Source organism: Triticum dicoccoides, chromosome 2A (genome assembly GCF_002162155.2).
Source record: "Triticum dicoccoides isolate Atlit2015 ecotype Zavitan chromosome 2A, WEW_v2.0, whole genome shotgun sequence".
In the NCBI taxonomy this organism is placed as follows: domain Eukaryota; kingdom Viridiplantae; phylum Streptophyta; class Magnoliopsida; order Poales; family Poaceae; genus Triticum; species Triticum dicoccoides.
The window spans coordinates 124690541-124711860 of NC_041382.1; the positions used below are offsets into that span (position 1 = coordinate 124690541).

A 21320-nucleotide genomic window follows, 5' to 3' on the forward strand; every position below is an offset into this window, starting at 1 on the left:
AAAGCACCATTAAATCTAAACACGTCTATTCTATTTCAGAAGTAGACCGGTTTGTTAGTTTCACCTGTCATGGTTTCTTGCACAACTATAAAAAACACTCATTTGCATACAACAAGACACCAGAGATATAGTTTAATTGGCTTCTTGCGCCATACAGACGCATCTCGTATAACCAAACTGAGCCACAAAGCAGATTTTTCATGAGGTGAAAAATATTCGTCCATACAAATTCATCATTATACAAGTAGGTGAAGGAATGAAAATAGGAAGAAAAAAGTGTTGGCCGACCTCAACAGTCTACTTATTACTGCTTGGAGGGGTCGAGGACGTGCCCCGCAAAGACAACAGCTCTGGTCGCCTCCTCCACTATGTAGTAGGCAAACGGATGGTCAGTGATGAAATCCACGCGTGGAGGTGATGGCATTGCGCATCCAAGACCCTGGACGACCATGGTGGCAGTGGCGGCTTCAGTCCCTTCCTCGTTTACCTCGACGATGGCCTTGTGGATGAAATCATCCACCACTATCCGCAAGCCAGAGCCATCATCCTCCCCATGTCCGACAGGTTGCCCTGCTTGCAGAACAGGAGCTCAAGCCCAAGCTTCTTGAGGACGGTGACAACGCTGCTGTGGAAGGACAACTTGAACTTTGGCATCCAGAATTCGCGGAGAGCAATTTGTTGCTCAAGCAGGTGGTCGTGCAGGAACCCAGGCCGGGACGCCATCGTGCCTAGCAGCCCCCACAGGCCATCATGGGCAACCGGGAGGAAGATGCACATGGAGAACTGCGTGTGCCCGGTACGATTGGAGCCGGAGTGCACCCACAGAGCAGCACCCTGGGATGGGTAGGCATTGCCTGCCCACGGATCAAGCACGTAGCGGTTTCCAAATGCATTATGGCAGGGGAAATAGGGTTTATGAGGGTGGCCAGTCGGACCAACACGACCAAATGGAACCTGGAGGGCATATGGTGGATTAGGAGGGTAGCCAAACCGACCAAGTGCACCATATGGATATGGCCTAGGATGGGTGTACGGAGAGAAGGGGATGCTGGCCTAGGGAGGGGGGTCGTGACGACGATGACGAAAGTATGGTGGGGGTCCCGTGGGAAGATAATTTGGAGATGGACCCCCATCGTTGTACGCATCACTCACATGGCAATGGACATAGGGAGCACCATGGCCGTGGACGCCATGGTGACCATGGCCCAAAGGAGGAGGGGGCGCCTGTTCCAGTGTGGTGCCCTCGTGATCTGGCGTCGTCATCTTGTACCGGAGTTTGAGCACCTTGAACCCATCATGCATGGCGACGAACCGCGGCTTCCAACTCTGCATGAACCACATGTTAACTTGGCTGCAGTCGAGCCGGCAGAAGGGTTTGTGCGCGGTGTGCCTCCTGTCGAATGACCGGTCCTCCCACTTGCCCTTAGCGTACATGGCGTTGCCGAGCACGACCCGAGTCGTCGTCGGATTTATCGATCTAGGGGGGAGGACGGAGTCGATGAGGTTCCTCGTCACCTGAGCCGCCCACGCGTTGATCTGGTGGCGCGCTTCCTCCGGCGTGCCGCAGAAGTTGATGGTGCTCGCCTCGGCCTTGTACGTGCCCACAACGGCTAAGCGGAAGGCCAGCTTCAGCGGCCGCGTCAGGTCGCTCCACACGCCACATGCGGACGCCGTAAGGGGACCGCCTGAGGCCGACCTGTCTTGGAGCACGCCCGCCGCCATGCGAGACATGAAGTTCTCGAGCTCGTCGTGTGTCCGCACACCGAGGACGCGTAGGATCTCGTCCAGTGTGGCATCCCTGGCGCCGGTGGCCAGGAGCAACAGGGCTGTGGAGATGGACATTGGCGAGAAGATTAGGTTGTCATTCATGCTCCCCTCGGTGAGGCACCTCGCGAGCCCGGCGGCGACCGCTGCCAGGCCGCCAGAGCCAGAACTCCCCATCGATGCTACTACATTGGACTGCTGATAACCCACAAGTATAGGGGATCACAACAGTTTTCGATAACTAAGAGTGTCGAACCCAACGAGGAGCTAAAGGTAGAACAAATATTCCCTCAAGTTCTATCGACCACCGATACAACTCTACGCACACTTGACTTTCGCTTTACCTAGAACAAGTATGAAACTAGAAGTATTTTGTAGATGTTGTTGGATAGGTTTGCAAGGTAATAAAGAGCATGTAAATAAAAAGTAGGGGATGTTTAGATAAAGACACAACTAAGTTAGTTTTAGTAAAGAGCTTTTTGTTACGAGAAAGTTATTTGTCCCTAGGAAATCGATAACTAGACCGGTAATCATTATTGCAATTTTATTTGAGGGAGAGGCATAAGCGAACACACTTTCTCTACTTGGATCATATGCACTTATGATTGGAACTATAGCAAGCATCCGCAACTACTAAAGATCATTAAGGTAAAACCCAACCATAGCATTAAAGTATCAAGTCCTCTTTATCCCATAAGCAAACAACCTACTTACTCGGGTATGTGCTTCTATCACTCACGCCACCCACCATAAGCAAATCATGAACATATTGCAAACTCTACAGCGGGAATCCCTCACGCTTGCGCGACACAGAGAGCACCATAGGACAACACCAATAATAAAACATGCAACTCAAACCAATCACAATCATCAATTAACCCATAGGACACAACAGATCTACTCAAACATCATACGATAGCCATACATCATTGGGAAATAATATATAGCGTTGAGCACCATGTTTAAGTAGAGATTACAATGGGTAAGAGAGAGGTTACACCGCTGCATAGAGGGGGGAAGAGTTGGTGATGATGGCGGTGAAGTTGTTGGTGAAGATTGCGGTGATGATGATGGCCCACGGTGGCACTCCGGCGCCACCGGAAGCGAGGGGGAGAGAGCCCCCCTCCTTCTTGTTCTTCCTTGACCTTCTCCCTAGATGGGAGAAGGGTTTCCCCTCTGGTCCTTGGTCTCCATGGCGTGGGAGGGGCGAGAGCCCCTCCGGGATTGGATCTGTCTCTCTGTCTCTCTCTGTGTCTGCGTTCTCAGATTCTGTCCTTTCACCGTTTCTTATATTCCCAGAGATCCGTAACTCCGATTGGGCTGGAATTTTAACACAATCTCTATCCGGATATTAGCTTTCTTGCGGCGAAAGAAGGGCATCAACCGCCTTACAGGGTGGCCACGAGGGTCAGGGGCGCACCTAGGGGGGTGGGGCGCGCCCCCCTGCCTCGTGCCTCCCTCGGGCACCGTCTCGCGTGGATTTTTCTTCCCCAAAATCATAAATATTCCAAAAAAAATCTCTGTCAGTTTTTATCCCGTTTGGACTCCGTTTGATATGGATATTCTGCGAAACAAAAAACATGCAACAAACAGGAACTGGCACTGGGCACTTGATCAATATGTTAGTCCCAAAAATAGTATAAAAAGTTGCCAAAAGTATATGAAAGTTGTAGAATATTGGCATGGAACAATAAAAAATTATAGATACGACGGAGACGTATCAGCATCCCCAAGCTTAATTCCCGCTCGTCCTCGAGTAGGTAAATGATAAAAAAGACAATTTTTGATATGGAATGCTACCTAGCATAATCTTGATCACATATCTAATCATGGCATGAATATTAAGACACGAGTGATTCAAAGCAATAGTCTATCATTTGACATTAAGATAATAATACTTCAAGCATACTAATAAAGCAATCTTGTATTTTCAAAATAACATGGCCAAAGAAAGTTATCCCTACAAAATCATATAGTCTGGCTATTCTCCATCTTCACCACACAAAATATTCAAATCATGCACAAACCCGATGACAAGCCAAGCAATTGTTTCATACTTTTGATGTTCTCAAACCTTTTCAACTTTCACATAATACATGAGCGTGAGCCATGGACATATCTCTATGGGTGGAATAGAATGGTGGTTGCGGAGAAGACAAAAAGGAGAAGATAGTCTCACATCAACTAGGCGTATCAACGGGCTATGGAGGTGCCCATCAATAGATATCAATATGAGTGAGTAGGGATTGCCATGCAACGAATGCACTAAGAGCTATAAGTGTATGAAAGCTCAGACTGAAAACTAAGTGGGTGTGCATCCAACTTGCTTGCTCATGAAGACCTCGGGCGTTTGAGGAAGCCCATCATCGGAATATACAATCCAAGTTTTATAATGAAAATTCCCACTAGTATATGAAAGTGATAACTCAAGAGTCTCTCTATATGAAAAACATGGTGCCGCTCTGAAGCACAAGTGTGGTAAAAGGATAGTAACATTGCCCCTTCTCTTTTTTTCTCTCATTTTTTGTTTTTTTGTTTTTTTGGTGGGCTTCTTTGGCCTCTTTTTTTATTTGGGCTTCTTTGGCCTCTTTTATTTATTTTTAAAGTCCGGAGTCTCATCCCGACTTGTGGGGGAATCATAGTCTCCATCATACTTTCCTCACTGGGGCAATGCTCTAATAATGATGATCATCACACTTTTATTTACTTACAACTCAATATTACAACTCGATACTAGAACAAAGATATGACTCTATATGAATGCCTCCGGCGGTGCATCGGGATGTGCGATGATCTAGCGTAGCAATGACATAAAAAAACGGACAAGCCGTGAAAACATCATGCTAGCTATCTTACGATCATGCAAAGCAATATGACAATGATGCTCAAGTCATGTATATGATGATGATGGAAGTTGCATGGCAATATATCTCGGAATGGCTATGGAAATGCCATGATAGGTAGGTATGGTGGCTGTTTTGAGGAAGGTATATGGTGGGTTTAAGGTACCAGCGAAAGTTGCGTGATACTAGAGAGGCTAGCAATGATGGAAGTGTGAGAGTGTGTATGATCCATGGACTCAACATTAGTCGTAAATAACTCACATACTTATTGCAAAAATCTATTAGTCATCGAAACAAAGTACTACGAGCATGCTCCTAGGGGGATAGATTGGTAGGAAAAAAGACCATCGCTCGTCCCCGACCACCACTCATAAGGAAGATAATCAATAAATACCTCATGCTCCGACTTCATCACATAACGGTTCACCATACGTGCATGCTACGGGAATCACAAACTTCAACACAAGTATTTCTACAATCCACAACTACCCACTAGCATGACTCTAATATCACCATCTTTATATCGCAAAACTATTACAAGGAATCAAACATATCATATTCAGTGATCTACAAGTTTTATGTAGGATTTTATGACTAACCATGTGAATGACCAATTCCTGTCATCTCTCTAAATATATATAAGTGAAGCAAGAGAGTTTAATTCTTTCTACAAAAGATATGACCATGCTCTAACAAATATAAGTGAAGCAAAAGAGCATTCTACAAATGGCGGTTTTCTATGTAAAGAGAAACATGCAATCCAAACTTCAAATGATATAAGTGAAGCACATGAAGCATTCTATAAATCAACCAAGGACTATCTCATACCAGCATGGTGCATAAAAGAAAAGTGAAAACTAAATGCAAAAGACGCTCCAAGATTGCACATATCGCATGAACGAAACGAATCCGAAAACATACTGATACTTGTTGAAGAAAGAGGGGATGCCTTCCGGGGCATCCCCAAGCTTAGACACTTGAGTCTCCTTGAATATTTAATTGGGGTGCCTCGGTCATCCCCTATCTTGAGCTCTTGCCTCTCTTCCTTCCTCTCATATCGAGACCTTCTCGATCATCGAACACTTCATCCACACAAAATTTCAACAGAAAACTCGGTAAGATCCGTTAGTATAATAAAGCAAATCACTACTCTAAGTACTGTTTAAAACCAATTCATATTTTGTTTTAGCATTGTAGCTACTGTAGTATAACTTTTTCATGGCTTAATCCACTGATTTAAATCGATAGTTTCATCAAAACAAGCAAACTATGCATCAAAAACAGAATCTGTCTAAAACATAACAGTCTGTAATAATCTGAACATTCACCATTCCTATGGTACTCCAAAAATTCTACCAAAATTAGGAAAAATAAAAAATTTGTATAGAAAGACAGTGCAAAAAATTTCAGAACCATTTGGCGGTCGAGCAAAAAATGTAAAATCGCGCGCTACAGCCAAAGTTTCTGTCCTACACCGCACAAACCAACAAGCAATGTAAACATCCTAAAGGCAAACCTTGGCACATTATTTTTATTTTTAAACTTTATAAAAGCACACAACAGAAATAAATGACTCTCTAAAACTTCCGGGTTGTCTCCCTAGCAGCGCTTTTTTTAAAGCCATTAAGCTAGGCATATAGTGCTCAAGTAATGGATCCACCCGAATCCCAAGGTATATCAAAGCCAATTTTAATTAGCAATGATTTGTAATTTAGTAGTGAGCACAAAGTAACATATATCATGCAACAACGAAGTCTAACTCTTCCTATGCATCGGCATGTCATAAAAGAACAATTCATGCACACACAGTAAAGGCCAATGCATAGTATAAACAGTTTCTTACAATTTTATCGTATTGGAAACATAAAGAGGTGGATATATAGTTCCTCTCTCATAATAATTGCAAGTAGGAGCAGCAAGCACATGCATATTATATTCATCAAAATCATCATGTGTAATAGTAAAATGCAACCCATCAATATAATCCTTAATAAGTGCAAACTTCTCCGATATAGTGTAGTTGGGAGAATTCAAAAAGATAATAGGACTATCATGCGTGGGTGCAATAGCAACAATTTCATGTTTAACATAAGGAACTATAGCAAGTTCATCTCCATGAGCATAATTCATATTGGCATCTTGGCCACAAGCATAACAAGCATCATCAAAAGGGATGTTTCAAGAGAATCAACGGGATCATAACAATCATCATAGCAATCATCCTTCGGTAAGCACGAAGGGAGTTTAAATAATGTATGAGTTGAAGAGTTACTCTCATTAGAAGGTGGGCACGGGTAGCTAATCCGCTCTTCCTCCTTTTGTTCTTCGCTCTCCTCATCATCTTTTTATCCAATGAGCTCACAATTTCATCAATTTCTTCTTCCATAGACCCCTGCAAAATATTAATCTCTTCTTGGACAGCGGAGGAGACCTCGATATATGGTTTAACATAGGCATTAGACGCATAATTCTCATAACAATATTCAAGTATGGCAAGATTTTCAAATTTGTAAAGAGTGGCATCATACTTTTCAATCAAAGAAGCAATTTCATAAGCACCCTTAAAAGCAACAAATTCTTCAATTTGTTGAACATCATAGTAATTATAAACACCCTTAGCATAAGAAGATACGATTCCATTATCACTAAACAAACATTGGTAGGGAAGGTGTTTCTTAGGGTCTTCAGAACAACAAGTAAAATCATATATTTCGCATAAATTCCAAGCATAGCATTGCAAACGATGAATTTGATCCAGTAAACGTTTCCCTTTTTCAGATATGCGGTGTCGCACATAACAAGCATGCTCATCTAAGGATTTGCCCTCAACTAATCTAGTTGGGGTTTCAGCACGAGCACATAGGGATCAAAGATGATCCAAGTAATAAGCTGCAGGAGTGTGATAGATTTTGAGTGGTTTTTCAACCATTGGTTCAGTAGGTACAACTATTTTTTTTGGTATTTTGCGTTTCCTACCCATAACTAAAGATAGAAAACAACTAAGAACAACAGATAAAAATTACTTAGTGATAAAGCAAACAAGCACACACGAGAATATTCATCCCACGCTATGACTCCCCGGCAACGGCACCAGAAAAAGGTCTTGATAACCCACAAGTATAGGGTATCACAACAGTTTTCGATAAGTAAGAGTGTCGAACCCAACGAGGAGCTAAAGGTAGAACAAATATCCCCTCAAGTTCTATCGACCACCGATACAACTCTACGCACGCTTGACGTTCGCTTTACCTAGAACAAGTATGAAACTAGAAGTATTTTGTAGATGTTGTTGGATAGGTTTGCAAGGTAATAAAGAGCATGCAAATAAAAAGTAGGGGCTGTTTAGATAAAGACACAACTAAGTTTTTTTTATTAAAGAGATTTTTGTTACGACAAAGTTATTTGTCCTAGGAAATTGATAGCTAGACCGGTAATCATTATTGCAATTTTTTTTGAGGGAGAGGCATAAGCTAACATACTTTCTCTACTTGGATCATATGCACTTATGATTGGAACTCTAGCAAGCATCCACAACTACTAAAGATCATTAAGGTAAAACCCAACCATAGCATTAAAGTATCAAGTCCTCTTTATCTCATACGCAAACAACCTACTTACTCGGGTATGTGCTTCTGTCACTCACGCCACCCACCATAAGCAAATCATGAACATATTGCAAACCCTACAGCGGGAATCCCTCGCGCTTGCGCGACACAGAGAGCACCATAGGACATCACCAGTAATAAAACATGCAACTCAAACCAATCACGATCATCAATTAACCCATAGGACAAAACGGATCTACTCAAACATCGTAGGATAGCCATACATCATTGGGAAATAATATATAGGGTTGAGCACCATGTTTAAGTAGAGATTATAGCGGGTAAGAGAGAGGTTACACCGCTGCATAGAGGGGGGAAGAGTTGGTGATGATGGCGGTGAAGTTGTTGGTGAAGATTGCGGTGATGATGATGGCCCCCGGTGGCACTCCGGCGCCACCAGAAGCGAGGGGGAGAGAGCCCCTTCCTTATTCTTCTTCCTTGACCTCCTCCCTAGATGGGAGAAGGGTTTCCCCTCTAGTCCTTGGCCTCCATGGCGTGAGAGGGGCGAGAGCCCCTTCGGGATTGGATTTGTCTCTCTGTCTCTCTCTGTTTCTGCGTTCTCAGATTCTGTCCTTTCACCGTTTCTTATATTCCCAGAGATCCGTAACTCCGGTTGGGCTGAAATTTTAATACAATCTCTATCCGGATATTAGCTTTCTTGCCGCGAAAGAAGGGCATCGACCACCTTACAAGGTGGCCACGAGGGTCAGGGGCGTGCCCAGGGGGGTGGGGCGCACCCCCCTGCCTCGTTCCTCCCCCGCGCACCGTCTCGCGTGGATTTTTCTTCCCAAAAAATCATAAATATTCCAAAAAAAAATCTCCGTCAGTTTCTATCCCATTTGGACTCCGTTTGATATGGATATTCTTCGAAACAAAAAACATGCAACAAACAGGAACTGGCACTGGGCACTGGATCAATATGTTAGCCCCAAAAATAGTATAAAAAGTTGCCAAAAGTATATGAAAGTTGTAGAATATTGGCATGGAACAATAAAAAATTATAGATACGATGGAGACGTATCAACTGCACCGACAAGTTTCTGGTCACCGGCTAGTTTCTGGTCATCGGTAACTCGAATCCTCTATCATGTAGCCGATGGTCGTTAAGTGCACCCTGTTGTTTGTGTTGCACAATCTGCACCGGGTCATTGCCATTGCAAGGGTCGACGACATGCCCAGCAAACATGATCGCACCGTATGCCTCCTCGACTATGAAATACGCGAAAGGATGGTTGGCGACGAAATCCACCCTCAACTCCGGCGTCATCATGGGAGCACATCCATACTCCGCACTCATCATGGTGACAGACGCAGCTTCCGTCCCTTCCTCGGTGACCTCGATGACAGCCTTATGGATGAGCTCTCGAACAACCAAAGGCAAAGTGGTCCCGTTGTGGTCCACCATGTCCAACAGGTCAGAACCCATGCCGAACGGCAGAATGAGCCCTAGCTGTTTGAGGGTTTCAACGACGCTGCTCAAGTAATCAAGCTTGAACTTGGGAACCCTGAAGTCAACAACCTTGACGGAGCCCACTGGCAGGTGGTCGTACACGAAGCCCGGACGGGAGGTCATCTCGTCGATGAGGCCCCAAAGGCCGTCGTGTGCGTCCGGCAGGAAGATGCACATAGAGTATCGTGTGAGTGGCTTGAAGCTTGCCGTCGACTCGCACGATTGATATCCTCGCTGCGACATCTTGTACGACAATGCGAGCACCTTGAACCCGTCGTGCACGGCGACGAGGTGGCGGGCGGAGTTGCACATGAAGGGCACGTCGACAGTGGCTCCGTCGCGCCGGTGGAACGGCCGGTCCTTGGTGTCCTGTTAGAAAATAAACCACAGATGTGTCATGACGGTGTGCAGCAGGCGCAACGAGCAACCTGGCATCCGGGTCGTGCGGACGAGCGGACCAGGCTCATGATCAGGAGAAGACCGGATCGTTAGGGATGCATGCGCGGGCTGCCGTGAGCGTTGCGTTGTGTGCGAGCTAGTTGCATGCATCCGATGGATATGGACGTGCATGTAGACTAGTTAGTTGGTTAGTGGCCGGCTCATGTGGTAGTGGCCGGTGCGAGCATGCGTGCGTGGGGTGTGTGGCCGCTGGCCTGTGTGTGCAGTTGGGTATAAAAGGCCCCCTGATGTACTGTTTGCGGTGCACTGGTATGAGCCGATCCTAGGATCCAGATATGATGTAGTCTCTGCTGGGACCGTGCTATGCGCCCGATTGGCTGTGAGAGAGCTCCTCTGGGTAGGCTGCCGTGTGTTTCCGCGCCCGGGTATGTGCCTAGTAAAGTGAGGCCGTTCGTGCGGCGGATGCGTGTGTGCGTCGGAAAAATGGTGTGCTCCTTCTTCTACCTTCGTTTGTGCGAGTGAGAGAAAGAGAACTAGTATCGGGTTTGTCCCAACATTTGGTATCATGAGCTTGGTTTGTCTTGGGCATGGTTCACCATGCCGCAGGCGTGGCGGCGTTCGTCGGCGGACGCGCGGAGCTCCGGGCCGTGTGTACGCTTGTGGAGGTGCTGTTGGGGAACGCAATATTTCACAAATTTTCCTAGCAACGAGAGGGGAGAGTATGTCCTGAAGGAAATATGCCCTAGAGGCAATAATAAAGTTATTATTTATTTCCTTAATATCATGATAGATGTTTATTATTCATGCTAGAATTGTATTAACCCGAAACTTAGTACATGTGTGAATACATAGACAAACAGAGTGTCACTAGTATGCCTCTACTTGACTAGCTCGTTGAATCAAAGATGGTTAAGTTTCCTAGCCATAGACATGAGTTGTCATTTTATTAACGGGATCACATCATTAGAGAATGATGTGATTGACTTGACCCATTCCATTAGCTTAGCACGATGATCGTTTAGTTTGTTGCTACTGCTTTCTTCATGACTTATACATGTTCCTATGACTATGAGATTATGCAACTCCCGAATACCGGAGGAACACTTTGTGTGCTACCAAATGTCACAACGTAACTGGGTGATTATAAAGGTGCTCTACAGGTGTATCCGATGGTACTTGTTGAGTTGGCATAGATCGAGATTAGGATTTGTCACTCTGATTGTCGGAGAGGTATCTCTGGGCCCTCTCGGTAATGCACATCACTATAAGCCTTGCAAGCAATGTAACTAATGAGTTAGTTGCGGGATGATGCATTACAGAATGAGTAAAGAGACTTGCCGGTAACGAGATTGAACAAGGTATTGAGATACCGATGATCGAATCTCGGGCAAGTAACATACGACGACAAAGGGAACAACGTATGCTGTTATGCGGTTCGACCGATAAAGATCTTTGTAGAATATGTAGGAGCCAATATGGGCATCCAGGTTCCGCTATTGGTTATTGACCAGAGAAGTGTCTCGGTCATGTTGCTACCTCTTGAGCACTGCGTTGGTTTTCCCTTGAAGAGGAAAGGATGATGCAGTAAAGTAGCGTAAGTATTTCCCTCAGTTTTTGAGAACCAAGGTATCAATCCAGTAGGAGATCACGTTCAAGTCCCACGCACCTACACAAACAAATAAGAACCTCGCAACCAACACGATAAAGGGGTTGCCAATCCCTTCACGGTCACTTACGAGAGTGTGATCTGATAGATATGATAAGATAATATTTTTGGTATTTTTATGATAAAGAGAAATAAAGATGCAAAGTAAAATAAATGGCAATAGAAATAACTAAGTGTTGGAAGATTAATATGATGGAAGATAGATCCGGGGGCCATAGGTTTCACTAGTGGCTTCTCTCAAGATCATAAGTATTACGGTGGGTAAACGAATTACTGTCGAGCAATTGATAGAATTGAGCATAGTTATGAGAATATCTAGGTATGATCATGTATATAGGCATCACGTCCGTGACAAGTAGACCGAAATGATTCTGCATCTACTACTATTACTCCACACATCGACCGCTATCCAACATGCATCTAGAGTATTAAGTTCATAAGAACAGAGTAATGCTTTAAGTAAGATGACATGATGTAGAGGGATAAACTCATGCAATATGATATAAACCCCATCTTTTTATCCTTGATGGCAACAATACAATACATGTCGGTTCCATTTCTATCACTGGGATCGAGCACCGCAAGATTGAACCCAAAGCTAAGCACTTCTCCCATTGCAAGAAAGATCAATCTAGTAGGCCAAACCAAACTGATAATTCGAAGAGACTTGCAAAGGTAAACCAACCATAAATAAAAGAATTCAGAGGAGAATCAAATATTGTTCATAGATAATCTGGATCATAAACCCACAATTCATCGAATCTCGACAAACACACCGCAAAAGAAGATTACATCGAATAGATCTCCAAGAAGATCAAGGAGAACTTTGTATTGAGATCCAAAGAGAGAGAAGAAGTCATCTCGCTAATAACTATGGACCCGAAGGTCTGAAGTAAACTACTCACACATCATCCGAGAGGCCATGGAGTTGATGTAGAGGCCCTCCGTGATCAATGCCCCCTCCGGTGGAGCTCCGGAAAGGCCCCAAGATGGGATCTCTCGGGTACAGAAGGTTGCGAATGTGGAATTAGGTTTTCATGGTGCTCCTGGATGTTTTTGGGGTACGTGGATATATATATGAGGAAGAAGTACATCGATGGAGCAACGAGGGGCCCACGAGGGTGGAGGGCGCGGCCAGGGGGGTAGGCGCCCCCCCTGCCTCGTGCCCTCCTCGATTGTTTCTTGACGCACACTCCAAGTCTCCTGGATCACGTTTGTTGAGAAAATCACGTTCCCGAAGGTTTCATTCCGTTTGGACTCCGTTTGATATTCCTTTTCTTCGAAACCCTAAAATAGGCAAAAAACAACAATTTGGGCTGGGCCTCCGGTTAGTAGGTTAGTCCCAAAAATGATATAAAAGTGTAAAATAAAGCCCATTAACATCCAAAATAGATAATATAATAGCATGGAGCAATAAAAAATTATAGATACATTGGAGACTTATCAAGCATCCCCAAGCTTAATTCCTGCTCGTCCTCGAGTAGGTAAATGATAAAAGTAGATTTCTTGATGTGGAATGCTTTCTAACATATTTCTCAATGTATTTTTTCTTTATTGTGGCATGAATGTTCAGATCCATAAGATTCAAGACAAAAGTTTAATATTGACATAAAAATAATAATACTTCAAGCATACTAACTAAGCAATAATGTCTTCTCAAAATAACATGGTTGTCGGTGTCAAAACCGGCGGATCTCGGGTAGGGGGTCCCGAACTGTGCGTCTAGGCGGATGGTAACAGGAGGCAGGGGACAAGATGTTTACCCAGGTTCGGGCCCTCTTGATGGAGGTAAAACCCTACGTCCTGCTTGATTGTTCTTGATAATATGAGTAGTACAAGAGTTGATCTACCACGATATCAGAGAGGCTAAACCCTAGAAGCTAGCCTATGGTATGATTGTTGTTGTCCTACGGACTAAAACCCTCCAGTTTATATAGACACCGGAGGGGGCTAGGGTTACACAGAGTCGGTTACAAGGAAGGAGGTCTACATATCCGTATTGCCAAGCTTGTCTTCCACGCCAAGGAGAGTTCCATCCTAACATGGGACGAAGTCTTCAATCTTGTATCTTCATAGTCCAACAGTCCGGCCAAAGGATATAGTCCGGCTGTCCGGATACCCCCTAATCCAGGACTCCCTCAGTAGCCCGTGAACTAGGCTTCAATGACGATGAGTCCGGCGCGCAGATTGTCTTCGGCATTGCAAGGCGGGTTCCTCCTCCGAATACTTCATAGAAGATTTTGAACACGAGGATCGTGTCCGGCTCTGCAAAACAAGTTCCACATATCACCGTAGAGAGAATAATATTTCCATAAATCTAATCTGCTGATGTACCCTGTAGTGTGACATCACACCACAGCCAGGTCTTTATTCGAATCATTTTTCATAACCAATCTGAGCGTGTTTCGCGAGGTGGTTTCCTTGGCACGTCTTGTCGAAGCAGAAATCATGTCCCCTTTATAAAGGGGACAAGGCCTTTTCCTCTCGATCTTAATCGAATCCGCCTCCCGCCTCGAGTTCCAACACCCAAAGCTCAGGTTTAGGCACTTCGGACCTTCAACTATGTCCGGATCCAACCTTCAAGGTCGGTGGATGCCTTCCTCCATCACGGAGGAGGACTTCAAGAGGTTGAGAGAGGCCAGATATCTGACCGCCGAAATTTCACATCAGCTGCCCGCCCGAGGGCAGGTCGTCCCTACTCCCGAACCCAACGAGAGCGTCATGTTCATCTCCCACTTCCTCCGAGGACTAGGCCTCGCTCTGGATCCCTTCGTTAGGGGTCTTATGTTCTATTATGGGCTAGGTTTTCACGATCTGGCCCCGAATTCCCTTATTCACATCTCGACATTTATTGTCGTATGTGAGGCCTTCCTTCGCATTACCCCTCACTTCAGCCTGTGGCTCAAGACCTTTGATGTGAAGTCGAAGATGATCGATGGGCAGCACGCAGCGTGCGGAGGTGCTTTAATAAGCAAAATCGCTGACGCTCCATGGCCTGAGGGTTGCTTCCTAGAGGTGTCCGGATTGTGGCAGCGGGAGTGGTTCTACATCACAGCTCCCCGAAGTGCCAAGTGGGTAGTTGCCCCCACCTTTTGCTCAGGCCCCCCACCACAACTGGTGTCATGGATCAGCAGGGGGCTGAGCTGGGGTCCAGCCAAGGACGTGCCAATACTGCAAAGCCGTATCCGAGATCTCTTTGAGAGACATTTCAGTCTGGTTATGGTAGTGCAAATTACGCTAGTTCGTCAAGTCCAGCCTTGCAAACGTCAGCCCCTTCGCATGTGGGAATTCAACCCAGAAGGACCGCGAGCTATTCAACATTTCCTTGGCATGACGCACGAAGAGATGTACAAATTGTTCTTCGGATCACAAATAATGTGTCCGGACATCACTGAGGATGCAGGTCTGAGCTGCAATCGCCCGGATACCCAAGTAAGTAGCCCCGCATCGGAACACACTATCCGTTTATTTATCGCAACATTGCCCTAAAAAAGCCGCTCTTTGACCCAGGATTGGATAGCGAAGGCAAAGTTGATCAGGTGTTCGGCCCCCTCCCTGAGACCTCACCAAATCCCGTGCTAACCCGGATGCTGGAGATCGCGCCTTATCAAGCGCCCTCAGGAGAAGATAAAGGGGGGAACAAGGAGGCTAGCGCCTCCGCAAAGGAGGTTAGCCGGGGGGGGGGGGAGGAACTGGAACTTCCTCTCCCCAGGGATGGAAGAGAACCGCCTCTGAGGACCCGGAGACAACGGTCTCCAAATGGGGGAAGAAATCTCCACCGGAGGGTCCTACCCTGGGGGATACCCTGGCTGCACTATGCCCTCAAGGGGATCAGCCCTCCACCGAGCTGTAAGTAAAAGGGTAAATGAAAATATCTCGCTTTACCTCTGAGGAAAATAACCGAGGCATTTATCTTGCAGTTCGGATCTTAGCCCTTCTCAGCAGAGCTCGTCTTCAGGGGATCTTCTTCCAGAGATGATGGAGAGCGAAATGCCTCCCCCTGACACACCGCCTCACGAGGCGGGCGACCCCGAGGTGTCGTCGCGGAGGGTTTCTCCTGATCCGGCAAGGCCTGAAGGCAATCCTATGGCCACCCGAAGTCCTCAGTATCCGGCTCTTGAAGAGAGCAATCGAAAGAGTCCGGCACCGTCTGGTGTGCGGTCGGACGTATTGAGGGATCTGCTAGAGCAAGCGGCTATCTCAGAAGAGCACCGCATGTTGATGGGTACGGTGATTGAAAGGATTTCGTCCGCCGAAAGCGGGTTGCATGAATCCTTTATGAGTCTACTGACGGGTTTTGAGGTACGTGAAATGATGTACATTTTTGACAGTGCCGCACATTTTTAGATGTGCCCTGTGTAGATAGTATCCCCTCAGACTCTGGTTGTCGTCGAAAACAGTGGAAAACAGAGGATCATAGTCCCAGGTAATAACCAGACCGCCTTTATGTGCAGGTGGTTGAAGCTCCGGTGGCTAGCCGGACTGATGGGTTTGCCAAACTAAGGCGGCAACTGGATGCGGCAGATGCCAACTTCGTGCTTGTTAACAAGCGGCTTGACGAGGCACATGGTAAGTGATTTTTCTGGTGATTGTCACATAATAAGAGCAACATGATGCCAGCATCTTTAATATGTTGTGACTACAGATGGAGCTGCCACCGTGGAGACCCTTCGGGCGGAGCTTGCCCGAGCCAAGGAGCAAGCCAGGAGTAGCAATGCGGCCGCTTTAAAGGCGGCCGAAGATTTAAGGGCTGAACAAGCCGCGCATTGCGAGAGCAAAGAAAAAATAGCCAAGATGGCTGTAGAGTTAAAAGATGCTGCTGACCGTTACCAGCTTCTTGAGGAAGAAAACCGGGCGAAGGCGACGGACCTGGAAAAGGCCCGGGTGGCTGCCAAGGAAGCCCGCTCCAAAATTAGAGCGACGAAGGAGGAGCTGCATCAAGCTGTGGATATTGTATCTGGGAAGCCCTTCTTGTTGCGGAGTAAGTTCGGGGATCCAAAGTATGCACCTTTGGACCGACTATGGAGTTCCGCGGACGCCTATGTGGATTTGGCTGCAAGTGCCACTGATGCGGCCGAGTACTTCAAGGATCGGAAAGATCACGAAGTGGAAAAACTATTTTGGTCACAAATTTCATGCTCCAGCCCGTCCGCTGCTGTTGAATGAGCACATGGCCGAATGGGCCGAGCTCCATAGATTATCCGGACTTGCCATGAGGTCCGTTGTGGATCATCTGTGACCGGGAGGGCCGAGGCCGAATAGCTACTTTAGCTTAGTGCAACCGTTCCTTGGTGCTGTGCCACACATCGATGCTGTAAAGAGGTCGGCATGCATAGAAGGCTCGCAGATGGCCCTTGCCCGTGTCAAAACATACTGGGCGGAGATGGATGCCACCACTGTTGCGACACAGGGTTCGGCCATAGGCCGAGTGGCTGCCGAACACTACTTTGAAGAAGTTCTTGAAGGCGCTCATTTGATAGAGGCTCAGTGTTCGAAGAATATTATGTTTAAGTGACATGTATTCCCATTGTAAAAACAATGTTTTATTGAGTTTATCAAGGCTGTATTTATACTTTTGCCCGAAAGTACTATGATGCCTCCTGTGCGGCCGTTTATGTATATATGTATATAACCTGAAAGATGGCAGTCGTCGGCTTCAGCCCCCACGCATATAATGCGGGGTGTTCACAGAAGACGCATGTTCACACTTGATCCAACATCTTGGTCCATTAAGGAGGTGATAGCGCAGCGAACTAGGCAATCGGACTATAATGCTTTAACACTTTCACTTAGCCAGAGGTGTTTGACAGTGGGGCTACTATATAGCCCCTAGTGGCTCCATGCTCATCCGAATTCGGGGCGCGTACATGCCTGGCCGGGAAAGGGCCCTTTGTTAAGGTGGAGGAATCCCAAAGATTCCGCTAGGTCATCGAGTGGTTGACCAGTCTCACGCTATATCATGACAGTCAGTTTTCGGCTTTCTCTACTGAGGTGCTCGCCCGAATGAACCAGGGCACAATCGCAGTAGTTCTCCTGGTGCCGCCTTAGCCGATAGAGCGGAACGTAAGGCAGCAAAACACAGGAGCTGGGCAAACCCAACATTTGACCAAAGACATGATTCGGAGCTGATGCATATAAGGCCAAACTCGCGACGCCGAACACTCCCTAAGGTATTCGGTCTTTATGATGTAAACCGGGCTTAAATAGTGCCCTTTGTAATAAGCCCCTGGTGTCCAGGTACGTGCAATATTCTGATGTGGCCACATGCCAATATGTCAGCATCCTTCTCAATTGTACTGAGAATCCGGGGGATGTGTATCAATAAGAGACAGTAAAAAAGGTTTACGCAGGGTCTTAATCTAAAAAGATTCCTTTGAATGGGTCCCTGCTCCACGTCTGCGCCTGTGTCTCCGTTGTGCCATATCCTGGACGGGTGTAGCACGATGGTCATCTGTAAAAGAGAGGAACTTAGTTGAAAAGTTGTCATGCAAAAATGTAGGTTATACTAAATAAACCATGTATAGTTCAAGATGAGTAAAGTTGAGCCTAATTGTCACTTGTTTACACGCATTGAGCCCCTTGTATTGTTATAGGGGTATAGCCATCAAACCTGTATCAATTACATATAGCTGCTCCGGACTCGTCTAACCGCGTCCGTGGTCTTAATGACCTGTCAGATGCTCTAGTTGGTGAGGCCGTTTAGTGTGCGGCTGCCAAGGCAGCCGCACGGTCTTCCGCGTGCAAGGAGCGCTCAATATTTCCATTTACTGTAATGATGCCACATGGACCGGGCATCTTAAGTATGAGAGAAGTGTAATGCGGTATTGCGTTAAAGCGAGCGAAAGCTTCGCGTCCGAGTAGTGCTTGATAGCCACTTTGGAACGGAGCGATGTGGAAGGTTAACTTTTCGCTGCGGAGGTTATCGGGAAAGCCGAAGATAACCTCTAGTAGCAGGGACCCGTACAATGGGCTTCTGGGCCTGGCGTTACTCCTTTAAAGGTAGTATTGCTATGGCTGATTTTTGTTGGGTCTATCCCCATTTTGCGGACTGTGTCCTGATATATCAGGTTTAAACTACTGCCGCCGTTCATCAGGACTCGTGTGAAGTGGTATCCGTTAATTATCGGGTCTAACACCAAGGCAGCCCATCCTGCATGCCGGATACTTTCCGAGTAATCCCGATGGTCAAAGGTGATCGGTTTGGACGACGAGTGGCAGAACTCCGCGGTGATAGGCCCTGGGGCATGTGTCTCTAGGAGTGCCGCTTTGTTTCTCCCCTTCATCACGTGTAACACGTTTACTGTTTTGACTTCGGGTGGGAATTTCTTCTGTTCCCCAGTGCTTTGCTTGCGAGGCTCGTCCTCATCTTCGCTTGGTGTATCCTGCACCTTGTATTCGGCGTTGAGCTTGCCGGACTGCTTGAAGACCCAACATTCTCTATGGGTATGATTTGCAGGTTTATCGGGGGTGTTGTGGATCTGACATATTTTGTCCAGAATCTTGTTCAGGCTGGACAGTTCGTCTCTGTTGCCTTTAGATGGCAACTTTTGTTGACCTGGGCGAGAGCTTCTGAATTCGGCATTTACCGCCGTGCTCTTCGGATTGTCTTCTTTATTCCGGCGCTTGTTTTTACTGTGTCGTGGCTTCTCGTTTCCGTCCCTGACTTCGGATGTACTTGGGTCGCTGGCAGAGGCGGAGCCAGGATTTTTCGAAGCCTAGGGGCTATAACTAAGAGTCTAAGAAAAAGCTAAGACTAGTATACCACATATATCAATGCATGTCAGATATAGCCCGTCCCCCGACCCAGCCCCCGTCCCCCGCGTCGCCCTTCCTGGCGGCGACGGGGGAACCCAGATCCAGCGGCCTTACAACCTTCCCACCTCCCTCCCCACCTTGCCGTCACCGGAGGAACGGCCGGCGAAGCCGGCGCCAGTTCTTGGGATGGTGGCGGCGGGGCGACTTGGCTGGATCCAGCACTCCCCCCAATCTGACCGCTCCCCTTCGGTGGTGAGGGTCCGGATCTGAGGCGGCGGCCTCGCTGGTGCGGACGGTGCTCCTCCGGCGGCGGGGAGTGCTCGTCGGTGAGGTAGGCCGGTTCCCCTCGGCTGCGCGGGCAGCGAGGTCCCGGTGGGCGCAGGTCATGGCGCTGGGAGGCCCCGGGCTCCCCTCGTCAGATCGGTGGCGATCCTGGTCCGCTCTTGATGCATGACCTCCTGCCGGCCTGGATCTCCGGTGTACACGCGCCTGCTGATGATGTGGCTGGTTCGGAGATGGTGGCAGGGTGCTTGGCCGGGGGAAACCCTTGGCCACCGGTGGCGGTCACGGCGTCGATGGCGTCCCGGACGCCATTCCCTCCTTGGTGGCGGCGCCGAGGCTAAACCTCCCCTGCCTCTCCCCTTCCCCTGCGCCCGGGTGAAAACCCTAGCCCCGGTGGCTAAGCGGCGGCGGCGCCACAGTGTCGTCACCTTCTTGAAGGCGCCGACTTGGGCATGGGGATGCTGGGTGTGCATGGCGAGTTTGTCTGGTTCCTGGTGGCGACCCGCCTGATCTACTGCATCGCATCTCCGGGCATGTCTCGGGGTTGCAGTGCTTCTCTTCCGGCCGTGTCTTCGATGGGGACCTCTCCCTTCCTCACCTTGTACATGCCGTGGTGGAGCGGTACTTCATCTCACTCATTGATGGTAGCGAAGATCGGCGGCATGGCGCTGTGGAGGCTCGCCGCCTGATGCGCGGAGATGGACTCGCGCAGGAGGAGGTTGCTGTCTGGCGTCATGGTGATGTCGATGGTAGAGTGGCCAGACAAGGTAGAAGCCTCAATATGATCTGAAGACGGACCTGTGGAAGATGGCGGCGACGACACATGAGTGCGTCTGACCGGATTGTGCCCCAGACCCGGTATGTGGCTTGGCTGGGGCTTCCGAATATGTTTTGGTTTCCGGCTTTTGATGTTAGGCTTAGGTGAGTGGTTTGGGTAGTGGCCCAACTAGCACCCCTTCATCATTTTGGATAGGAGTAGCGGCATGTGTTGCCAAGATGATGGATTCAGGCTCATTGTTGTAATACTTTGTAAGGTCATGAGAATAATCAATAAAGTGGCCGTATGCATCTGCCAGATGCAGAGGCCGGGGGTCATCCTCCTTTTCTAAAAAATGTCATATATAGACTACATATTCACATTTCATAGGAAATATGTACTCCAATATTAAATCAAGAGAAAATTCATAGAAATATGTAATTAGTTTAACAAAGTGCATCGTTGCACAAGCTGGTACCAAAGTAATGATGGCTTGATTAAATTGATCCCATTGTTTCGTCATCAGCAGTATAAGGACTTGCCCATGGTTTTGTCATCAGCAGTATAAGGGCCTGGAGCTGTGAAGATAAAATTCTGTATTCAAAACAAAAAGACAATGAACATAGGCTAAGTCAATTGTTCATAACTTTTGAAAACAAGAACATAATATACCGTTATCTCGAAAATAAGCACATGATGTAATTGACCGAGTCTGCTACATGCCTTCGTCTTGGGTTTCTAATTTGCTGTTGACAACGAAAGAAAATTGAATGAAGTTGTACAATTTACCAAAATAAAA

General features: G+C 47.1%; 1 pseudogene; it reads right to left on the reverse strand.

The window, feature by feature from the left end:
• Window positions 1–304: 304 nt before the first annotated feature.
• On the reverse strand, window positions 305–19869 carry LOC119357727 (annotated as a pseudogene).
• Window positions 19870–21320: the final 1451 nt, after the last annotated feature.